The sequence below is a fragment of the Bombus pascuorum genome, chromosome 11 (assembly GCF_905332965.1).
Source record: "Bombus pascuorum chromosome 11, iyBomPasc1.1, whole genome shotgun sequence".
NCBI classification, from domain to species: Eukaryota; Metazoa; Arthropoda; class Insecta; order Hymenoptera; family Apidae; genus Bombus; species Bombus pascuorum.
The window spans coordinates 7,741,266-7,766,269 of record NC_083498.1 but is presented as its reverse complement, the minus strand read 5'-3'; the positions used below and the strand labels follow the sequence as shown (position 1 = coordinate 7,766,269).

General features: G+C 39.0%; 1 protein-coding gene across 4 annotated transcripts in view; it reads right to left on the bottom strand.

The window, feature by feature from the left end:
- The window catches only part of LOC132912261 (fibroblast growth factor receptor homolog 1-like), a 114,801-nt gene that overhangs the window by 54,671 nt on the left and 35,126 nt on the right, over window positions 1-25,004 (bottom strand). Inside the window, exon 2 of one of the 4 annotated variants that reach the window (XM_060969573.1) lies at window positions 21,012-21,063. The exons of 2 other annotated variants lie outside the window; for them this stretch is intronic. The gene's annotated coding sequence lies outside the window, so the exon portion shown is untranslated. Of the gene's footprint in view, window positions 1-6,679; window positions 7,128-21,011; window positions 21,064-25,004 lie in introns of those variants that run through there. One more of the 4 variants, XM_060969574.1, reaches the window with a different exon arrangement.

Here is a 25,004-nt window from a genome sequence, read left to right as displayed (position 1 = left end):
TTCTGTCAGTGAAGAATAGGAACTAGGATTTAAAGAGTCTCAAGATCTATCTCGTGAGTATAGTTGTACGAGAATTCCGAGCGACAAGAGGATCTGTGCATAAAAATGTGTACCACGCAGCTTAAGACAAGGGTCACTGTAAACAGTATGTGTTAAGAGTTTTGCATATATAGAGAGTGTAATGTGCATTTTACGAGCGTATAAAAATCCAAGTGTGATCACAATGTAAACGCAACTGCCATACAGAGATCCAGTTTGTATTTGGTTTAATCGTTATTCTTGTAATAACATTTACGATATTTACTATCAGCATGCGTATTAGAATGTTTATCATCGAACGCACGAGAGCATTTTAATCGCAAGATTTCGAGAAGCAATACTTGTGTCTTTAAAGATCATACTCGTGAATAATTTACACGCGACATTTCTAACGACTCTTTGTAATTCTCGATATTCCAACAAATGCAAAACCTCATGTTTCCATTTACAACGTTGGAATATCAAGTGCTTTATCCTCATCAGCGAAGTAAGATAAATTTTAACAAATACGTAGAACAAGGTCACGCCTTATAACGCAATGTTTAACTGTAGCTGAATATTACGATATAAAGCTAAAAATCTGAAACAAACTGCTTATCGATCATTACAATCAGCAACCTCTAACGATACAACCAATACTCACACAGTACTTCCTAACAGTATCACCGGATGAAATCAACGAACAAAAGCCAAAACTTTCTAGCGAGAAGAAAATTATACATGCTAGCGCCACGCAAAGTAACAAGCTGCTCATACAGATTACATCCACGATGTTATCGTCATTCCCTCCACGAATCTCCGATGTTTACCTAGAAAACAGCATTACAGACGACAAAATAGACTACCATTAACGCGCGAACCGTCGCGGCTCGACTGCGATCCCAAACGTTCGTTCGCGATTAAAATATTCCAGGGACGTGCGCGTCCCCCCACTCCGCCACCTCTGTGCCCCCACTCCTTTGTGGTTAAAAGCTCGCGAGGCGCAGCACGTTCCCAAAACGTATCGCTATGCGCATCACGGGCTTCTCTATCGTCGTTGGACGATCGCGAGAACCGCCGAACAAGGAGATCTTCGATCGAACTTGGCGAATCCGTCGAGACCGAATAGGCTTCGTACAGCTACGAGCAGATTGTTTTAATGCCATTTATCGCCATACTGTGACAGTAGCTGTCTATTACGTAAGAATGATTTTGTTCAGCTTTCCAGTCCTTCCCTTATGTTCCAATACGCCTTCCAATAGACGTCGTCTCTTTATAGAAGCTATCCGTGTATGTGTACGTAGTTTTAAGTTATACCATGGAATTTCAAAGAATGGTGACTCGGATTTAGTAGATTTGGAGAATTTCTCGGATATTTTTTCCTTCTCGCTTCTTGTTCTCTTTTTACGCTTTTGTAGGGACGGTTTACGTGGGACGGTATGTCGACATTGAAATGTTTTCAGGCTACGTAAGAAAGTTGTTAGAGTGGAGTATGCGCGTGTGTCGTTTTTTATGGGAATCGTAAGGAGGTTCCTTTTGTGGGCTGCGAGTTCACTTCGGGAGAAACGGTGCCCGATTCTATCGGAAACGATCGTGTGCGGAATAATAGGATGGTTTTGGTGAAAGAAAGGGGATTTTTGGAGGTTTCATTTCACACGATAAACACGCGCGGTGAATACCGAGGGATCCCGTTTCGAGGGTCTGTATGATTGTAACTCGATTATTCCGTACCTTTGTGTCGATTCTATGATAGGTATTCTGCGTGGGTAAATGTTATGGTGCTTGTTTTATGCGATTTATACCTGCAATATTATTCGCAAGTCCCAAACATTTCGGTATATAATAAATTGATCTTTAATTTCTATAATTTCTAAAAATGTAAATAGTTAAAGACAATTCACGAATTTAGTATTTTCAATAAATTAATCGACTCTCTATTTTAGACACTGACATAGCCGCCTTAATTAGCTCGTAAGTTAAATGCTATTTTAAACTTTTACACTTGCTCCTTTTAATAATGTAGTTAATTAAAAATTCCCGATCTTTAAATTTTGAATAAGTCGAAACTTTACACGTCAATGTACCATTGCAAAAAATTCAGGCCAATGTTCCAAATCCAGTTAAAATTTCAAAACTCTTAAACTACGAACCTCGACACAGCTACCTTTACCATTCCAGATAACTCGAACCACTGTTACAAAATGAAAAACTCTCCGCTTTCAACGATTCATCTAATCAGCCTTAAAAATGTCACGCTTCTACAATTTCAAAATACTTCGAACTGCCACCCTTCCAATTTCCCCAAACACAACACACAAAAACACCAAAAACTCACCCCATCGCTAAACCTAACCTCAAAATCGCCAAACTTAACCTCAAAATTGCCAATATATGGAAAAAAATTAAGCGGGCACTTCAAAGAGAAGATCGAAGAGCAGGAGAATCTCGTTCCACGGACGAACGTAATCCACAAAGAGAACAAAAGCTCACCCCATCGCGAAACCTAACCTCAAAGTCGCCAAAACGGCCAAGAAATTAAGTAACGACGAAGTGGAGATCGAAGAGCAGGAGAATCTCGTTCCATGCAGCGTTTTATTCCGATGCGGGGGAAGAAGCAGAAGAAAAAAGAAGAATAAGAAGGACGCGTCGGTGATAGTTTAGCTGGCATGGGTAGCTAAAAAGGGACACTCCAGCGTACAGCCGCGTGAATAACAAAAGGCTGATGGAACGTGCGCCGCGTCCAGAAGAGAAACCAGCGAAGGGTACGGTGAACAGGGAAGTGCGGCGCGTGATAGTGGAATATTCATTTTGTGCCCACGATCGTCAATGTGTGATCGCGTGGTGAATTCACCGGTGAATTAAGCGGAAAGCAGGCGTTTCACAAGCTCCTTCAACGCCTCTCCTAACTGCTTGCAATCGATGCATCTTCTTCTACTTCTTCTCCTTTTTACATATTTTGTTTTCTACTATAATCGATGACTGCTTGTTTATATAGTATCTACTTTCATACAATTGCTTTCTGTTGTCGTAAAATTAATAATGACCGGGCAGAGAGGTTTTGTTATTCAATTCTGATTGAAGGGGTTATGTAATGGATCTCTTAAGCATTCACCTGGTTGATTTATGGTAATCGATTTGTGTTTGACGCGTGGCCGTTTGACAGAACTTTTATCATTACTTTTAATTGTTGCGGTGTGTTGAAGATATTAATAGAAATGTCAGTAGATGTTCTTGGAATTAGTGGGAGGAGGAGAAATTGCTTGAGAACTTGGAGTTGGAATAAGTTAGTTATAAATGGTATAAGTTGGAAGCGGAAGAAGATAGAGACTATTTTGTTTAGGGTTATTATTCCGGAAAGTTGAGTCCGAATATCTTTGCTATATTTTGCTCTGTATTATATTTGTACTACGTTCAGAATTGCCTTAATTAGGAATATGCTTTACAGAATCTTGTTATTTTATATGAAAGAACCTTCATATTTGTTATTACAATTTTTATTCTTATTTTGTGATTTTATTTAGTAATTTACATACACGAAGATGATAAACCTGTTCCGGTTTTATTTTTCTGTATGAGATGTGACACGATGTGTCGTCGTATGAGATGGAATGTGAAGGTGATCACGTCGAAAATGGTCAATCAGAGAAATGTCAGTCTTTCACCCTCCGTTGCACGATAACGAGACGTAACGTTTTTTATCAAAATCTTCTACCTTCGGTTTGCTCAAGTACGTTTTATCTTTGGGCTTTTATCAGCAACGAGGGACTGTTCACGGTTGCAGGTACGTTTTCGTTAGGACGGTTGGATAATATTCGATAACGTTATCAGCCTAACACAAGAATTTTCGTGTGGACCTCTGGTAACGCGTTTTTGAAAATTCACAACGTATGTGCGACTTATCTGTACAATAATTATTAATTGCCTGATTATTATTCGTTAGCTAATCTTATCTATGAAAAGACTAAACACTCGATTCCCTAATTAATTCCATCTACAATATCCACTAAATTTTCGTCGCGACGCTTCTCTCTTCTTTCTCAAATACAATTAACATAAAAGAACAAGGAAGAAAAAGAGCGTGTCTCTTCGTCCTGCTATGGTTGTTAACGATGTCGAGAGGAATATAAATTTTCGTCGGTTAACGAAGTGATTTGTATTTTTTCCATGGGGGTCCGTGGAGGACATAAGGCGCGCTCTGTTCCAATACGGAGGCTGCGCGATGAAGAAAAAAGGAAAGAAATGTTTCTAGTGCTCCCGTTGAGCAGATGTTTCGGGTGACAGGAGCGAAAGAGAGAGGAAGGGGGCCAGGTCACAAAGGCACTTCCCTGAAACGAGGCCCACGAGGCGCCGCAGCGCGTAAAATGAATTTCGGCTGAGCAGATCGCGTCCTCTGCAAAAACCTATCTCGCTTCCGCACTCGTAAGGACGCACTCGCGAGTCACATGGTTTCAAGCGGCTCGTCGACTTTTAAGTGTCCAGCCTACAGGATGCTTCGGTAAACGAGGAGACGCCATTTCCGAGCTAGAAAAATTCAGGCTGCTTGAAAATTTCGTGGGAAACTTCCGTAAAACAGAATTTACGCTATTTTTGGAAAAACGCGGTCGATGAACACAGCCACTTTCATCCTCCTTCCATTCGCGATTCCACGCTGAAACAATGTACGAATTCGGCTTGGGAATGTCGTTAGGGTTCTATCGTTCTATTCTCAGTTGTAGAAACTGGTTGGAAGATTTATAAGGAAGTTTTGTACGAGTTTCACGAAGTAGTCTGAATTGTTGGATTAATTGAAGACACAACGATGTCAGTCTATGTCTCAGTCTCGCTATGTTTAAGATTTGTCAAATTTATTAAAACCAGTTGTTAAGTTTATGGTTTAAATCGTAGGATGTAGGTTACTTTGTGAAACAACGTCAGCTTAAGTTGGCAATATCGAGCGAAACTATGTTTGAATTTTATGAAATGTTTTAAATTATTAGACAAGAGTTGCTTCCCGCATTGAGAATGTCGTTTTGGATTATAAAAACTTTCATAGAAAACTTGTGGATTCGATGCAAGCAATTCGTTTAAATCATCGAATGTAGATTAAACACTTACATAAATTGCACGAACGCAATGCAGTTCTTAGAACTTCATGCCACTTTCATTATAATTACCGTAATTACCATTTCTCGTAAAAATATGGATTTGCATAAATATCCGCAGTTTAATTACACGTAAATGCTCTCTATAACGTAGAATTACTTTCATCCCATGATCCGATATTCAAAAATTCGACTAATTTCATGTGAACATAAAATACGTTTTCCGATATTAGTAAAAAAAAAAAAAAACTGTTCTGATCGATATACTACAAACGCTTGTAATGGTATCATAGCTAAAGAATTAATATGTCGTAATCGTAAAAGTAAGCATACAATAAACACAGCGGGCAAAATCGTAAAGTAAGGAAACGATACATAACTCGTGTTCGACAGCCACTCTAATCGTTTCTTACAGCTTAGTGGCGTGGAAATTTGCAAGTACAAACGAGACTATATAAATATAAAATAGTATAAAATCGTATCACGATCAAACGTGACCATTCAGAGTTAGTTATGGTTAGACAGCGAGCAAGTGGAAAAGACCGGTGGAAAAGTGTGACTTAATTTAACGGCACTCCCAGCTTTTTCCCAGACCACTTGATACTTTCTTATCGGCTGACTGGTCGCAAGAAGCGAGCAATATGCCCGCTTAATAAAACACTCGGTAGCAGGGACAAGAATATCCGGGCGTTCGAGGAAATTTTACAACTACGGCTCGCTACGGCCGAGTAAATCATCGACTTACTGTCAATTAAATGTAAATACCGGCGCTTCGACTTCCAATTCGTTTTTCCTTTTTCCTTTCGTTAGCTGTAAAGATAGATAAATCCGATCGAACGTGATACACGAGGTTTTGCTTTTTATTCGGTTTACTCGATAGAGGACTTTATTTTTGCGCCCTGCTGACTTCGATCGAATCAAAATAAGGGCTTAGAGAAGAAAGTTACAAGTGCGGTGAAATTGTTTCCTTCAAGAAAATTTCTAGAGTTTTCATATTGAAATATTTGTGTTCAAATTAATTTTGTTCCACTGTAAGAGTCGATAATGTATAATTATATATCTGAGCTGATCGGAAGCCAAATTGATTATTTATTTAATTAAGAGCAATTAGAAGATAGAGGAACGAGATGATATAATAAATTAAAAAAACATTTTGGAATCTTTTTTGTTCGCCTGATTTCTTTGTAAAAATTTAACTTGTGCAAATAAATTTTTTCTTGAGAATTGAATATTAATCGTGTATCCGAGTTATATTCATTGATTGGGCAGAAACAGTTGATCAAAACACTTGAAAAATTTCTTTTAACAAATTTAAAGATATTCCATAAGAAGCTTCCTTTAAGTTTCAAAAAAAAAAAAAAAAAAAAAAAATATTCTACTATTAAAAAATATTTTTATTATCAATACTTATCAATAGTTTTGAAGCAAAGAATCAACACAGAATATTTCGAATTTGCATAAAAAATCGACTATCGTTCGTTAAAATTAAACAGATCGAAGAACCGAAATTTCAACGAATTCTCGTCTCCATAACCTCAATTCACCCCCAAGAAGTTGCATCTAAAAATTTGTCTACTTACCACCAAATAATAATCGACGACGATCGACTTCCAATGTAGCCGACACGTCGGTAAGTCTCACTAATATTTAACTAACACAGGCTGAAATCATGTCGAACCAAAGACAACTACACGCACATTTCTCTGTTTCCTCACTCCGCTAGACGCGTTCTCCGCTGCCCGTAATGGACAGTTTCCTGGGCAGACGTAGCCCGTACGAGCGATCGAGCAGATACAGAAACCGCGGGCCCATTGATGGGCAAACTGTGCGAGCGCGACAAGGACAGAGTCACAAGAAGCGACGCGAGACAGGCAGACAGACAGACAGAACGCGACACGGTCTCTTGACCCCGTGTCGGGGTCTCTCGTTGTTCAGCCGTCGGCCAAGAAACCCGCGACAACACACGGCTAACAGAAACACACCACTGAGACGGCGCGATGCTTGTTTGCCGGTGGCACGTTTTCGTCTGACAGCCAGCGGCCTGCACCGCGTGTCGTACCTGCCGCTGCGCATGCGCGTCCCTACGCTCGCGCGCCGCGCGACCTGATTGGCCACCCATTGATCGGTCCTACACGCGGTTCGACTCACGTGCGCGGGCTCCCGTGCGTCACGTGAGTGGGGGTAAGTAGGTGCTTGTGACTTCGAACTTCGTGCGATAGTTCACGTGTGGGGTGAGCGACTTGTCAGAGATTTGCGAGGGTGGCTACGAGTGGGTGCGGGGTTGGGTTATTTCTGCGAGAATCTGAGGAAATTTTTGGCTTTTGGGTGTTTACGTTTCGATGTAATGGAGCTATTGACTGTGTCGGTGCGCGATAAAATTACGAGAAACTTTGGTACGAATAAGTTCAGTCCTTGTCGTTAGGATTTGTTTGGCGTTGAACGTAAGGAGTTCGTAACGTAAGTGAGTGGTATGGGAGGTATAATTCTTTTATATAGTAGTTGCGTTATGTGTAGTTTCTCGGTGAAGAATTTTTAATATTGTAAAGATGTATGCATGAGTAGATGAAGAGATCGGTTATTTCTATTTGAGGTAATTTACACAGTCTTTTGGCTTGTGGGTGTTCACGTGTTCATGTAACGGAGTTGTTGACTCATTCGAGTGTTATAAAATTAGGAGGAATTTGGTATGAATAAATTGGAAAATAGTTTGACTTTTCACGTTGGGACGGTTTTCAAATTAGGTGTGTAACGATTTTGCAACTGTCATACTTTCTGTATCTTCAAATTTTTAATATTTATCTCTTGAAGCATCTCTTCAAGATACTTGAAGATAGAGTTACCGTTTAATCTGTTCAATCCTAGATTGCGTTTAGCATTCCAGTGAATCTAGAAACTCTCTCTTCTCGGTTATCGAAACGAAATCAGCGATTCACTTTGAACAAGCATCGCCTAAGTAGTCTACTTACATATGTAACGCTATTATGTCAAACAAACTTAACATAAGGATTTTGACTAGAATATCTCGATCAGAGATTGAAACACGAATCTTTTGTCCGTATACTCGAGTTACTAATCGATTCTATAATCCGTAACGTTGATACCCGAAGCAACTGGCACCTGTCTTGGCATTAACATATGTTTGGTTACTCAGTTATGTCATACTCAGTTACACTTGATCGGAGTCCGGTTGATCCGAATCAACTGCTAAGAGATTTATACCGTTCATCGAGAACGAGTTTCGAACATTTCGCCACGGGTATAATTATCTTCATTCATACTGAAATAAGTTGATCAATTAAAGCTGCAGGAACTCGTCGGAAGTTGACAAGTTCGAGTCAACGATTTCCAATAAAATTACAAGCACTGCTAACATAACTTCGGAAATTGATATGAGAAAGTTTCGTTTGCAATACGTGCTAAATTATTGTATATATATATAACATGTAATAATACATCTGTAGATACAAGTTTGTGTGACAGAAAATTTTTAACGTTCAACAATATAATGATGGACAAAATTTTTCTCTCCTGTGTCTCATTGATTTTTATTTTTCATTTAATTATCTTAATAACCTCCGATTTTCTTACGAATAATAAAGCACGTATTATATTATCAAGAATGAAAGATCTTTCGACTAAATATCAAGTAGATTAATTGAACTTTATTCCCATGTTACATATGTACGTAATTTTCATTTTATGCTAATCACTATGTTACAAACAATAGATTCTTCCATTAAGCATCGAATAAATTAAGTAAATGTCATCCATTTCATACTTTTCATTTTAAAATCTTCTTTACTACTGTTTTACAATACTCCTACTAACGTAAAAAGAATTGTTTTCCATTAAGTATCCAATAAATCGACTGACTCATCCTTTGTTCTACCCATCCTTTGTTGTTCTACCTATATTTTTCACTTAAAAATGGTCTCTATTGCTCGTAACAATTATCTCTTCCGTTACACGATCTTTCTAGGCACGATGTTTGTCAAACACTGACGATCATACGTACCACAGTCGGGATATATCGACATAAATGGGAAGACCGAGTGTGATTCGTTTTGTAACGAGCATTACGCACACCATGTTTGCGTGGCTCGATTACACTGCGTCGAACGACCACTTTTATTGTCAGCTTGCGAAAGGTGCGAACTGTTAATTCCTCTTAGTCGCCATTGAACGACGTTGGCGTTCCTCTTGACCTAGCTGAACAATGCAATTAATCGGTGAACGACCTTTCTTTCTTTTTACCACACAATTGTTAGTTTATTAACAATCTTTATTCGTTCTTTTCTTATTCAATTTTCGATCGCAGAATCGCTAGATTTCAATGTTCTTCTTCATAAATGCATTCGATTTCCTCGAACGAGGGTAAAAACTTTTCAAACACGAGCTTTTCATAATTTTAAAATTCAATCGGAAGAAGCCACATTCTTAGTAGTTTGAAAATTCACATATGGGATGATACTAAATTTTTACTTATTTCACAATTCAGTGCTCAATGGACGTATCGAATATTCGAACGACTGTGCGTACCGATTCAACGCACATCGCTTTCTAACCGAGCCAAGATTTTTATCCCAGTCTTTGCACACTAATAAACCTATTTTCTGTAATTCTGATTAATTTTGACAAGCACTTTTGTGGCCCTCATAGCATTTCGAGTCATCTATAGTGTATCAGCTTCTCCTTCAGTTCTGTACCCGTTCACAATTCTCATTTTCAGTTCAGTTTGACGTGAACTCTTCCTATCCTTTTAATTCTGTTTCTCCATAAAGATAATGCGGAGAGTGTTCGCGAAAAGCAGTAAAAAGCAAGTGCCAAGAAACTAGTTTCTTGGGGAAGAAAATTTATGTACGCACGCACGTAGTCCAAATTCACGAAAGGGGAAAGTGTACCCATAGAGAACGCCGTATGTGCCGCCTGTTAGTTTGAAAAAACTCAACGTTCCATTCACTCGGATGACGGAGACAAAAGTCAAGCAACAATTAACCAAGGTTTATCGGTGTTTGTATCTCCCTCCATAGAGACGACGTTGCAACACCATGTTCCAGCATTATTAATAACTACGTAGGAAGGGAAATCGCGTTTAAATTCTATCCTATGGTATTCTAATTCATACGCCTAACAGTCTCCAAGAAAAAATCAAAAACCTTTCGAATTTTGGCAGCCGCTGTTTTCCACAAACGCGTTTCAACCTCGTTTCCATCAATTTTTCGGTTAGCCGTCGGCTATCGTCCCGCTACAAATTACCTTAACTGTCCGTCGACGACGATTTCGGAGACGTTCATTGTCCGTTGAAAAATGAACAGCATCCCCGAACGGGTTCCCGGAACGCGGCTGAATGAATTACAAAAACGACGACGCACGTGCGCCGTTTCCGGCGCTGCGGCAAATCACGACGTACTTCCGCTGCGGTGCATTCTGGTGCCCCGGAGGCGCGGGACGAGAGAAAACGCTACTACGGTCGACGAAGAACGACTATCGCCGATGATATGCCCGACACGAAACGGACACGTACACGTTTCCTGAATTACGTGAACGCATTCAACAATGGCCTTTTACGAGATCAAACGGCGATAACGTCGCCGCCACCCGGGTTTCATTGAAGTCTCGTTGAAAATGCTGCTCGTAGGGTTCCGTTCGAGAATCGATCGGATGGGGGACTTGCAGCGGTTGTAACTGATCCACCAGCGTTTTCCAGAAATCGTTTCTCGTCTTCGCGGAATCATTTTTACGAAACGAAGGGATGTTCGCTCGCTTCGCCTCACCACTGCCTCATCTTCGTCACGATGTTTTACCGTGGAACAGCGTTGAGATTGAAATTAAGAGAAGGACAGAATTAGGCGAGAAGAGCTTCTTTTCTATTATTCTTCTATGCTTGAGATTAGAACGTGGATCTTTTATTTTACGATCTTCAACAAGTTTTACGAGTGTTACAAGTGTCTCGCAGGGATTAGAATATTCTCAATTTCTCAGTTTCTCAATTTCGCAGGGTTACGAGTCTCTCGAAGAATATATTTGCGATTATCTTTTGCGAAAGAGGGTTAACCGTTGAAACATCGAAATCGAAGGCGAATAAACTGAATAAAATGTATGTTCGTCGGATAATATCTGCCGTTGTTGGAAATACATATAATCCGTATTATAAATCTATTTCGATATCGGAGGAAGGTAAATTCAAAGACATAACTCCTCCGTTACGTGTGGAAAAATTTACACCAATTATGCTATACAGGTAATCGTCGACCACATCCTTTACAAGTGGTACAATGTTCATAAACAAAGATACAAATCCAACAAACCTATAAATTCACTCGCGTGTCCTGGTATACAACATATAAAAAGACAAAAGAAGAAGAACGTTATAAAACCAGTTTGAGGAAAGTTCGATATGAAAAAGTCAAACTGAATTAAAGAGGCAATTAATTGGATCATATAAATCTAAGCAAAACAGGAAGGGTTAAACGAATATGAGATAAACTGTACTTAATAAAACATGGAAATAAACCCACTTGTTTACTTGCACAAACTCTCGACTCTGAAAAAGAAGGAAAGAAGGAAAGAAAGAACGGAACGAAACCAAACAACACTGTCTCTTAATGACCCATTAATATTCCACATAACCTAACATCACGGCATCGCCATCGATGCTCCACCTTTCCCGAGTCCACCAAAAAAGGATACAAAGGAGCAAGAGAAAAGGAGGAAAGAGAACGAAAATGCCGCTTATGAGCACGTCCTCTCCAATTAATTCCGATTGCTCGGCGTGAAACAAGAAAAGTACATCGATCGTTTATCAGGTAAGGGGAGGCTAAAAGCCGGCTAATCGATGGCGAGTCGCCGCTCTACGGATGCGTGGCGTATCTTAACTGCGAGTTACACGAGAATCTCCGATCGGGTAATTCGAGATAAAATTCTGCTTTGCAAAAGGGACGAGAGAAGCGGTTGGCATCTGCTGCGTATTATTCGAACGAGGGAACGAACGTTTCGTTCGTTAGAGGACTTCCTCCGCGACGGGAGGCCCGCGACGTCGTCGATGATCTTTCCGGCAACGACAGCTTCTTCGGTACCTTTCGATGTTTCTTCGAATTTTTATTCTGAATCATTCGTGGCACAAAGAACACCGTAGAAAAATTCAATACGACGGTTTACAGCCGTTTCTATCGCTGTCTTGTTTTTAAACGTTTGTTCAGGGGAATTCTTTATAACTCCTTCTGTTAGCTTGTCGTGGTTGCTTCCGATAGTTAGAAACGCGCAGGAATTTCAACAGTTAGAGATTTTTTTTTATTTGGAAGAATTTTTCCATCAATTCTCATTTCTCATTGAGAATTATAAGTAAATTATTCTGGCGTGGTACTACAACGTGAATAATAAGTGATCATCGCATGTTTGATTCTAGCTGAATCTGAGTTACAGATAAGGCGACGATTTTAACGTATGCGGACTTTTTGTGTCTCGCAACGTTCGTTACGACGCACCGTGTATCGCGTTCACGTCGATTAGCTGGACGATGACTGGCAAAACTGTTATTTTTAATCGTACCTACCTTCGTGGTTAAATAAATGTTGTAACAAGCTAGAACGCTTCTGGCTACGAATTAAGAAGTGTTAAAACGTATACGATAGTCGTTAAAAGTTTAGGGGAGTGTCAATTGCAAATTAGGTATAATAGTTTGGTATTAATCGTTCATAATATGTATAATATTTCAATATTTTTTGTATATTATCTATGTTTTATTATGTTTTATGTACTATGTATAATATTTAGCAGTATGATTAAAATGTATAAAAATACGATAATTTTGTCATTACCTCGTGGTGTAATAATCTCATGGAAAAATGAATTTTCTTACTTGGCGTTCAGATTTAGTTAGCGTTGCCTCTAGGTAATCATTAGATCGCGGCCAAGCCATTTGTCCAAGCTTTAGCTTATAGCGTCTAAACGACGAGAAATCGTTGTAGACCGCACACCTAATTGACGCGCAACGTCTATACATTTTCACGCACGAGAGACTCGATTAAAGTCTTCGTTTAATCGCCATGAACTTCTTTCGGCCAAATATAAAACTATGATGCGTGTGTATACGTACGTACACTGATTCACATTTTTGACACCAATGACAGGTTTCATGTACATTTATTACAGCTTCTAAGAAAGCTGTTGTAATTTTATCAGTCGTTTCCTACGTTCATGATTCTACATATATTACAATCAGTGGAATTTAATTTTCATCGTAATTGGCTTTGACACGCAATTTGCAATTTTATGATGAAACAGTACAACTACGTGACACACGATATTATTCTTCTGCATATACGTCGTGTATATCGTTCTTTTACGTAGCTGGAAAATATGAAAATGAAAATACAATGCCGTGTGAAAAATGCAAGGTTCATTCAGAAAATATGGAGAAAAAGATACTTTCACGAGATATCGTTGCATCAATAAATTATTCACTTACAATGAAGAAACTTTCCAATTAACTTCGATTTTCAATTACTTAATTATGTCGTAAATCGTTGGTACATAAATTTCAAACACATTTCCTTCCAAATGACAGGTTTCAATTTTCTCGTTTTTGCGATTACTAAAAATATGAACCTATACATCTTCGATAATTAATGTTAACTCTTAGCGGGCTCAAAATATGATCATACGTTTCTATTACATTCCCATCAATTTTCCACGCCATGTTTCTAACTTCTTCAAAACGGTGCATTCCAGTTTCTTCGTTTTTACGATTACTAAAGATGTGAACCTATATATCTTTGATAATTAATGTTAGCTCTTAGCGAGCATAAAATACGATCGTATATTTCTATTGCATTCTCATCAATTTTACACGCCACAATTTTAAATCCTTCAAAATGATTGATCCCAGCTTCTTTTCTTTGCAATTACTAAAGACGCGAGCCTATATATCTTTGATAATTAATGTTAACCCTTAGCGAGCTCAAAATATCTTCGTATATTTCTATTTCATTTTTCTCATCGTAGGATTCTCAGTTTAGCGATCGGTTCGTTTAAAATTATTTTCAATTTGAAATTATCTTATCGTATCGTAAATCATTGGCATAAAAACGTCAAATCCTTCGAAATGATGGATTTCTATTTCCTCTTTTTACGGTTACTAAAGACGCGAACGTATACAAGTCTGATAATTAATGTTAACCTTTAGCGAGCTCAAAATATCTTCGTATATTTCTATTTCATTTTTCTCATCGTAGCGTTCTCAGTTTAGCGATCGGTTCGTTTAAAACTATTTTCAATTTGAAATTATCTTACCGTAAATCATTGGCATAGAAACGTCGAACCCCTCGAAATGATGGATTCCCATCTCCTTCTTTTAACTATTAAAAATATCTTCGTATATTTCTGTTTCATTTTCTCATCGCATAGCACTTTCAGTTTATGCGATCGGTTCGTTTCAAATTATTTTCAATGTAAAATTATTCTATCGCATTGTAAATCATTGGCATAGAAACGTTAAATCCCTCAAAATAATTTCAGTCTCATTTTTCCACAATTATTAAAGACGCAAACTTATATATCCTATCTGTCGACTGTTATGGAGCTCAAAATACGATTAAAATTCAGTGATTAGCTGGTTTCAAATTATTCTTTTAACACTTTGACTGCTACGGTGGTGATTGGTGACCGGAGCGCTTGAACTTCTTACAATTGTAAAAACTGTATGAAAATTGACAGGGCATTTTGAATATAACCGATAAATAGAAGATACCTTGAAATAAAAAGTACCCCGTTGAACAATTAAACATTTTTATTAGAACATCAATAAAAAAAAAATGAGAACAAATCTTGCTCTAACTGTGCACTGTATTTGCATCCATATCTTTGAGGGGTAATCTACGAATATTATTATAAACACAGCTTAGAAAATAATCGTAATGCTGCTTTATATTCATATAATTGAAGTTAGAAGTGTGCACATACCTTACTATTATATATAGAACGAGCAAATACCGTTTACTAATATCTTCTACACGTTTCAACGATATATTCTGGACGTTTTGTTTGCGACGAAATAACAAATGCGAATAGTTTGTTGAAATAAACGAAGCCTCGTTATAATACGTCGCTATCAGCTGTTACCAAGGCGCCACGATGGTCACCCGTGACCGCCAATAAGATAAACGGTCCATCGGGGAAGAATGTTGTCTTACATCGTTAATTTATTATTATTTTGCCATCATATGTTTTGAATAATAAAAATACTCTCGTGGCGTCCTGAACGAAACATGTGATTTTGGCGTGGCAGTCAGAGTGTTAAACAGCACGCAGCAACTTTGCTATAACAAATAGATCTCAGTAGGTAACTTATTTTCTCCGATAGTGTCCCACAAGTCTCCTCCTGAAACACCCACTTTCCCCTCGTAAACGGTGTCTCGTAAAACAAAGCCGCGCCAACGGTGTTCAAGTTCTTTTCTGCCGACGTCCGAGAGATAATCGACGTGGTTGGCCGCTTGTCGAAAGAATTTAGCTTAATCGGGCCGTGACTTCGCGAACTGGCTTACGATAAGACGCACAGGGAGCTCACGGTGGGCGTTTCATGTTAATCAAGCGTAACGTTTTGCCGAGGACCACCGACAGTAGAGAAAAATTCTCGCTGTAACGGATCGTGACATGGTCAAGCTTTCACTCGACTGCTGTATTATCGCCAATTGAGATGAAACCCTCTGTGTCCGTTTTGCTACTATCCGTTCCAGGCTCTTTTCGTATACAGGGTGTATTTATTATCTCTATAATGGTGAGCTTGAGCTGCGTTATTTTTATTGTTTGTTCCTTTCTCCTAAAAAGAATGTTTATTAGCCAAATGCGCGCAGCTCGGTTTACATTAGTTTTTTGGGATGCACAGATACGTGATTCCAGAGACACGTTAAAAAATACAGAAAATACGACAATGCGGTGAATTGATTGGTTTTTGTCGTTAGCACTATTTATGTCGACCTTGGCAAATGAATCTTTCGACTGGCATCGGCGAGACAATTGTAAAATTCGGTACATCACCGTGATTATTTAATTACAAACGAAATCATAAAATTTCCTTGACAATTCAACGATTAAAAAGAGTCTGGATGCGAATTTTGGTTCTCGAAGCAAGTTGCAAATAAAATTCCAATTGAAACAATTTTACTCAGATTTTGCGCGTGCACGTAAATATTATTATACAATTGGTATAATTTTATACGCGGATAACAATGCGGATACACGGAACGTTAATTATCTCACGTTCTAACAAACGAGAAAGGTTGAAAGCTTCAATTTATTCAGTGAGCAGATTTACTGTATCCTGTGTGATTTGCTCGAAGCAATGTCGTAAACAATCAATACCTAATTTAGCAGTGTTGTAAGCGATTACCTCGAGGTTTCCTTTAGAGGCATGCAAAACGCTTCCTGGTGGAGTTCATTCGCCATTGTGCGTCACGTACTCGTCACATCCTTCGACTAACGTCATACACATACTGTAACGCTAATTTCCATAAAATTATTAAGAAGCTCGAATACGAAGAAATAACGAGGCAAATGGGATGTTCGACGACGTTTATTAAAATAACAGTCTGTCTGATTTATCCCTTGACGATGAAATTCTTAATCAAAATTTTAGACACTCGAATATTTCACATGTTTGTCCATCTCTAAATACAACATCAAATTAACGATAAATATTCGTTTACTATTAAATACCTGAAGAATCGATACGTCGTAGAAATGTCTAGGAATAAAAGAGAACAAATTCTGCTTATCCGATACGTTAAAACGAACAGCCCGTATATTCGTATAATATATAACATTGCCATAATTGAGCCAAGTTATGCAGAAAGCTACCAACCCTCAATGATCTTACATTAAGTAAATTTAGTTGGAAGATCTCAATTTTTATACGAAGATAACTTTATTTCTTGTTGCTCTTTTACTATGTTTTTCAATGGCGAATAATAGAATTGACAGGTATGTGGTTTGGAAGTTTTCTGCTAAAATAATTACGAGTTTAAAATACCACTACGACTTGGTAATTTTAATAATTATATAATGTAAGAGTATTTCTTTGGTGATCTTTTGCAAAATGAAGATCACAAAATTACGGGATGTGTGCTGTGTTTAACGTATTTTTACTCATTTTGAGAATTAGTAAAATTCTGTATAACTTGGACCAATTATCTCTTAGAATTACTAAATTCCCAACAATCGATTTCCATTTAGCCAAAACCTGTCCTACTTGATCCAAATTTCAAATACTATCCAACATTTCGTATCTCTCTAAATGCGACGCTCCATTAACAATAAATACCCGTACGCGCTATCAAATGTCTAAAGAATCGACGAACCTAAATCATCGTGGTAGAAACGTTCAACGATGAAAGATGAAAAATTCCAATTAAAACGAGCAGCCCGTATACAGTACACGTAACGTAATATCGTCACATGTAATACAGTCACCCGTTAGAATTGTTAAATTTCTCAAAATCGAACTCTATTCGATCAAAACGCATTTTGCTCAGTCCAAATCTCCAAACGCGACATCCTATTAACAACAGCTACCCGTTAGTGTTATCAAATTCCTAAAGAATCGACGAACCTAAATCATCGTGGTAGAAACGTGCAACGATGAAAGATGAAAAATTCCAATTAAAACGAGCAGCCCGTATACAGCACGCGTAACGTAATATCGTCACATGTAATACAGTCACCCGTTAAAATTGCTAAATTTCTCAAAATCGAATTCTCTTCGATCGAAACGCATTTTGCTCAGTCCAAATCTCCAAACGCGATATCCTATTAACAACAGCTACCCGTTAGTGTTATCAAATTCCTAAAGAATCGACGAACCTAAATCATCGTGGTAGGAACGTGCAACGATGAAAGATGAAAAATCCCAATTAAAACGAGCAGCCCGTATACAGTACACGTAACGTAATATCGTCACATGTAATACAGTCACCCGTTAGAATTGCTAAATTTCTCAAAATCGGACTCTATTCGATCGAAACGCGACATCCTATTAGCGACAGATACCCATTTATGCTATTAAGTGCCTGAGGAGTGAACGAAGCTAAATCGTCGTGGTAGGAACGTGCAACGATAAAAGATGAAAAATTCCAATTAAAACGAGCAGCCCGTATACAGTACACGTAACGTAATATCGTCACATGTAATACAGTCACCCGTTAGAATTGCTAAATTTCTCAAAATCGGACTCTATTCGATCGAAACGCGACGTCCTATTAGCGACAGATACCCATTTATGCTATAAAGTGCCTGAAGAGTGGACGAAGCTAAATCGTCGTGGTAGGAACGTGCAACGATAAAAGATGAAAATTCCAATTAAAACGAGCAGCCCGTATACAGTACGTGTACTACAATATCGCCATAAATCGTCTGCCAGTATCGCTAAACTCCTGAGAATCGAACTCTATTGAAACAAAACGTGTCTCATTCGATCCGAGTGTGAAACGCTGCGATACTTGACACGCTCGACCATCTCTAAACGCGACATCCCATTAACAGTAAATACCCATGTCTGCCACGAAGAATACCCGAACGATCGATAGATCTAAATTGTCGCCGCACGAGCGTTCGTTCAACGATGAAAAAAGAAGCGCTGACTTTTTGCTGTTGGATAGGATAAAACGAACACCCCGTATATAGGTAGTACCGTCTGCCCGACGGGTATAAATCTGGTCGATCAGGGCTGCAGAGACAAATACTGTTGTCAGCGGACGACAAGCCGTTTACAAGCAGAGGAAACGAAGGTTGGTAGCCTCGGCCACAGAGATAGCCGCTCCGTGAGACGGAGATCATTTGTCGCGGCGATCTTTCTAACGCTGTCAAACGCTCTCCTTCACGCACGCCTGCCTCTTTACCGTGCTTCACGCACCGTTCCAGCCTATGATTTAACGCCACGTGCAATTTCACCAACGATCCCTCGACTTGTAATAGGCTTTTGTTCTTGCCTTCGAACGTTCTTGTCGTAGGAAGTCAGCTTCGCGTGTCTCTCGGCGTTTGGATAAGCTCGAGTACGTTGGCTTGAAAGCGTAGAAAGTTTATGAGGAAGTCGTTGAGTCGAACACTCGAGTTCTTTGAGGAGCAAGCAAATATATCTAAGTATATAGATATTGGCTTGGGGAATTTTTGATGGTTCTTGCGGAGTCCGAAGATGGAAGGAAGAGAGAAGGAACGGTTGAATTGGGAGTTGACATTTTTGGTGTTTTAGGATATTTCTCTTCCATTCAAAGGTGGAATTTTGTTTTACCAATTGGTAAAGAGATGAAAAAAAGATTGGGTATAAGTTGGCGATAATACAATTTTTAGATTTTTTAGAATTCCATTAAATTTCCTGATATTTTGTTGTTGTGTTGTTTCAGTATTGGCAAAGAGCTAAGACACGATGTAGTTAATTTTGAAATATTCCGTCGATTAGAATCGTATTTCAGTCACGATCGCTATAAATCGTCGTGTAATAAAATACGAGATACGAGCTGAAAGATCCGATGGAAAATTTATTCGTAATTCGGGAAATTCATAAAAATTCCACTTTGTTCGATTCGTTATATGTACAGCTTCGCCATAAACTATCAATTTTTTCTTTTACGTGATTGAAATATGTATCTGGAAAGAACAAAACCTAAGTGTACTACGCATACCTCGGACAGTCAATTTCCATACTTCGTTCCTCTGGCTTTAATCGGCGTACAACATAGAGTGGCTCGTTTCTCATCGCGCGACAATGAACCGTAAAATCAGGCTTTTACATTAGAATGAGCCCACATGCGACACAAGCGTCGCGTTGCCCGCGTAACGTCCCACAATGACACAATTCACGGTCGCGCTCCGATGCGACAATACGCGCTTGTTTGCCGGCACAATGAACAAACGACGATTCAACCATCACACAGATACACGTGAGAAAATATTTCAGAACCTGTTTCTCCCGTGGAAATCGCGATTTTGTCCTGTGCCAGAATCCAAAACGATAATGAATCCGGATCAAGGACGAACACAAAAGTAATCAAAATAATTCGCAATAAAATTCTTCATCCCTTTCAGAATCGAACCTTTTTTTTAATCTACGAGAGAAATTGTCTTTGACTAATTACTAATTATATATTTATAGATATTTCCTCTTACGGTTTCACGGAAGAAGATAAATCTTGGTAAAACTTGAAATCGACTTTACAAAACAAATTAAAATTTAATACAATTTAATTTAATACAATTTAAAAACAAATACAGTGATCATACGCGATCAATTATTAATTTAACTATAATAAATCTGAGTTTTCTATTTCATGAATGACTCTTTCATGTTTCACCTTTTATATAAATTTTCTATCATTTTTTTGGATTCTAGCGTAGCGGCTGACTCGTTAAAAGTCGCCACATGTACACAGCGCGAGCAAAATTTCCATTTTAAGTTCCATCTCTTTGCTTGTGTTCTATATCCATTGCAATTATAACAAACCCGTATTACACATAGGCTGAATCAAACTGTCTTATCTTTCAACCCTTTCGCGCAGCGTTTCATCCTTCGAATCAGGACACCTCGAAACGTGACCGGGTTATTTAACGAAAAGCAGGTCGGATTGGTTACGGTTTTCGCGATGGAACGTGGTGGACGAAACCGGTGCACGATCGCGGCGCGCGTATCCTCTTCGTTCATTCATCGAGAGAAACCAGTTTTCGTCGCGGTGGTCCGGCAGATCGCGAGTCGGATAAATAAGCGCTCGTTACCATGAGGTGACGCGATCCAACGTTGTCACGCGACCCACCAGGAAACCTTCGTGAAACCGAAATATCATCGTGGTCCCTGGTCTGATCGGACGAGAACAATCTTCTTCTCCTTCCTTTTTGTTTTTTTTTTTTTTTTCTAAATAACAAGAGGCTTACGATATAAATGGAGATAGCGTGGTTTAGGTTGATCCAGGATTAACCCTAAATTCTAGAACATGCAAATATGTATCTCAAGTTTATTACTGTATCGTATGTATAATTTCATTGTATCAGTTTTCGAAATCTTCTCCAATACCTTTGTATCTATCTTGGGTATTGGCTTATGTTAATAATTTTAGGAATTATGCTAATTTCTTTAACCTTAGAATTACGTATAAAACGTCTAATTTCGGTTTATCAATTGTCGAAGCCTTCTTCTTTATCAACAAGTAGTTTCGTTCCTATCATTTTCAAAATGTTTCATTTCGTCGTATTGATTCTCTAAAGCTTCCTTTCTCTATTAGCAAGCAAATTTGTTCGTATCGTTTTACGCATTGCTATAAAATTGAGAATGTTCTATTTCACACTCGCTTTACACGTACGCACGCCAATATTTTTTAAGATTCTAACGAGTCAATTTCTCGATTTTCCTAACCTTCCTCTTTCTCTTTTTAACGAATAGTTATATCTTCACGTGTCGTTTTAAAATCCAGAATTTTCTCTTTCACGTAAGTCAAAGATTTTTACCTCTCGCGTGTACAAACGTCTCTTCTTGTATTGGATTGGCAACTAAGCGATTGCGGATTTTGTGATGACGATCTAATGAGAAAATCCGCAATCACTTAGTTGCCAACCCAAGAGAATTCTAAACAACATGCACTGCGTTTCAATTCGAAATTCGATTAAAAATTGAGTATTTCACATGTTACGATCTAACGAGACGCTCGTATATTTTTAATATTCTAACGAGTCAATTTCTCTGACACAGCAATTAAAAATGCCTAAGTTCGTTATATCGATTTCTTAACAAATAGTTCTATCTTCACGTATCGTTTTAAAATCCAGAGTTTTCTCTTTCACGTAAGTCAAAGATCTTTACCTTTCGTCTTTTCTTGTATTGGATTGCCAACTAAGTGATTGCGGATTTTGTGATGACGATCTAATAAGAAAATCCGCAATCACTTAGTTACCAACCCAAGAGAATTCTAAACAACGTGCACTGCGTTTCAATTCGAAATTCGATTAAAAATCGAATATTTCCCATGTTACGATCTAACGAGACGCTCGTATATTTTTAAGATTCTAACGAGTCAATTTCACAGCAATTAAAAATGCCTAAGTTCGTTGTATCGATTTCTTAACAAATAGTTCTATCTTCACGTATCGTTTTAAAATCCAGAGTTTTCTCTTTCACGTAAGTCAAAGATCTTTACCTTTCGTCTTTTCTTGTATTGGATTGCCAACTAAGTGATTGCGGATTTTGTGATGACCATCTAATAAGAAAATCCGCAATCACTTAATTGCCAACCCAAGAGAATTCTAAACAACGTGCACTGCGTTTCAATTCGAAATTCGATTAAAAATCGAATATTTCCCATGTTACGATCTAACGAGACGCTCGTATATTTTTAAGATTCTAACGAGTCAATTTCACAGCAATTAAAAATGCCTAAGTTCGTTGTATCGATTTCTTAACAAATAGTTCCATCTTCACGTATCGTTTTAAAATCCAGAGTTTTCTCTTTCACGTAAGTCAAAGATCTTTACCTTTCGTCTTTTCTTGTATTGGATTGCCAACTAAGTGATTGCGGATTTTCTCATTAGGTGGTCATGACAAAATCCGCAATCAATTAGTTGCCAACCTAATAGAACGTGCACTGCGTTCCGATTCGAAATTCGATTAAAAATCGAATATTTCCCATGTTACGATCTAACGAGACGTTCGTCACGCACGAGGCGAGGTATATTTTTATCGGAAGGCGTATTAGAGTGCCATAAGCTGGACCGTCTGTCGGAAAATACTCCAACTATCGGTCGAATCATGCTCTGATCACGGTGAGTCCTTCGGAAATAGTAATGTCACGCTTTGATATCTGGCACACCGAAACATCGATCGGTAGAAATCGTCTGATTTGCATAGAATCGACAGACGCGTTTGTATCGGTCTCACCGCCACGAATTACGACGAACGAAACACGACGAGCTCGAGGGGTGGAATATTAAGCAGATGTGTTCACGACACGGTCCTGTCATTTGTCGTCCTGTGACCTTAAGGTGGAAGAACGTTTCTTCTCTTTCTTTTTCTGTACATGGATCGATGTCTCGTACTCTGATCGATAGCGATCTTAATACTGGACAAAGTCGCTGCTTCCTACGATTCAAATGAAACACACTGTACTAAAAGTTTTTCACTATTTCTAGCACTTTGAACGTGTCGAGTCTTGAATTACGTTATCCTTTATTTTCTCTCGTCTTCTTGCTAAATATTTCCGAGTAGAAATATTTTTTTACTATCGTTTAACCTTCAGCCGATTTACCTTTTCGTGTCGAATCAACGAAATGCAAGTAATTAACTTTTTGACGATTGAATATGAATCCACTTACAAGTGTAAGAAACGAGTAAAAGAAGGTGGCTTTCTGAGATCAGTGGACTCTGTCGAAGGATCTTCGAAGGAATCATCGTTGAGAGACGGGCGAGCGAAGAAGGCGGAGGAACTGGACATCCGAAAAGTTGGTTCGCACGCTGGTAACCAGGCGTTCGACGAAAAGAAACGCGCGTGCCTCGGCTCGTTTCCCCGGTCGTATCCTTTATTTTCTTAATTTCCAGCGATGCTCCCCCCCTGCAACTAATTACCATCCCCGTACGCGCAGCCATAAAGCTATCGAGCCCACGACCACGCTCGATCCCTCGATTGAATTTCAAATCGCCCGGCCAATTAAAAAAAGAAAGAGAAGAGGAGGAAGAGAATCGCTCTCGAGCCGCTTGGCCAATTAAGAAGAAAAAAAGCAGAAAGAAGAGAAACAAACAAACTGAAGAAACGGCGAGCGAAAGAAAAGGAAGAAAGGGAAAAAGGCAGGCGGCAGGGACGAAGAAAAGAAACGTAGAACGAGAAAAGGCAGCCGCGTTAAAATGAACGACGATTCACCGACAAGAAGGAAAGAGAACGAGTCTAAGTAGATCGTATCGCGTTCCAGGCAATTATTCTGCAAGTCAGGTGCAGTTACGGCTGCCTTGCAACGGCACAGCTTTCCAGCCAGGGGCAATCGGTTTCGATCGGCAACACAGGCTCGCGGTAATGTAATCGCGAAAAGGGTAGCCCGTGTAACGGCGATAAGACGCGGGACGATGTGAAATCTCGAAAGATTCGTCGCTATATTACGCGAGAGAGAAAAGGAGCATCGATCTTATCAATGGCGGTTGGTACACGAAGGATTGTCACGAACGTACGTACATTGTGATAAGAGTAAAGAGACGTAGGTTGGATTCGAATCGGTGTAAGATTGTCACGGTGATTCAGCTGGAATTACTATCGTCGCGTTTCTCGTTCACGCTGCTCTTTAACCGAGATAATCGATGCACCACCCCACGATCGCTTAATTACTGCTCGCTCCTGTCCCTCGTGTATCTTTGGTACGTGCACGTAAGCACTCCTCGTCGTTGGAAACAGCACGACGAAAAGTGGTCATTTTTCAATCTCCTTGCGAACGAAAAGAGAAAAGAGAAAATTCTGGCGCACGAAAGATACACGTTTAAGAGCATCTCTCAAGAACCGACAAACGCAATTTATCCGAAACGCGATGCAATGGCTGAGAGAAACGAGCGCGAAAAAAGGTGGCAGCAGTTGAAGAATTTACCAATGCGTGGACGAAATAATTCAGTGGATTCTGCTGGTAAATCGATCGAAGTTTGAATGTTGTCGTTGCGTTATTTACGCCAATTTGTCAGCAGAACTTGCAAAGGATCATCACGTCGATACCGATGAACAATTATTCCGTAGCTGGATAAGCGGATAGATTTCTTCTGGTTGATGCTTTTTCATTTCCTGCGAGGATTTTTGTCCGCCAAGGAGACGCAAAAATGACCATTTCTTAAGATTCTCCTTTACCTCGCGCTTTCGTATTTTGTTGGACATTATTTATGGCAGGATGTCGCGCCGGGTTGTTGGAAAG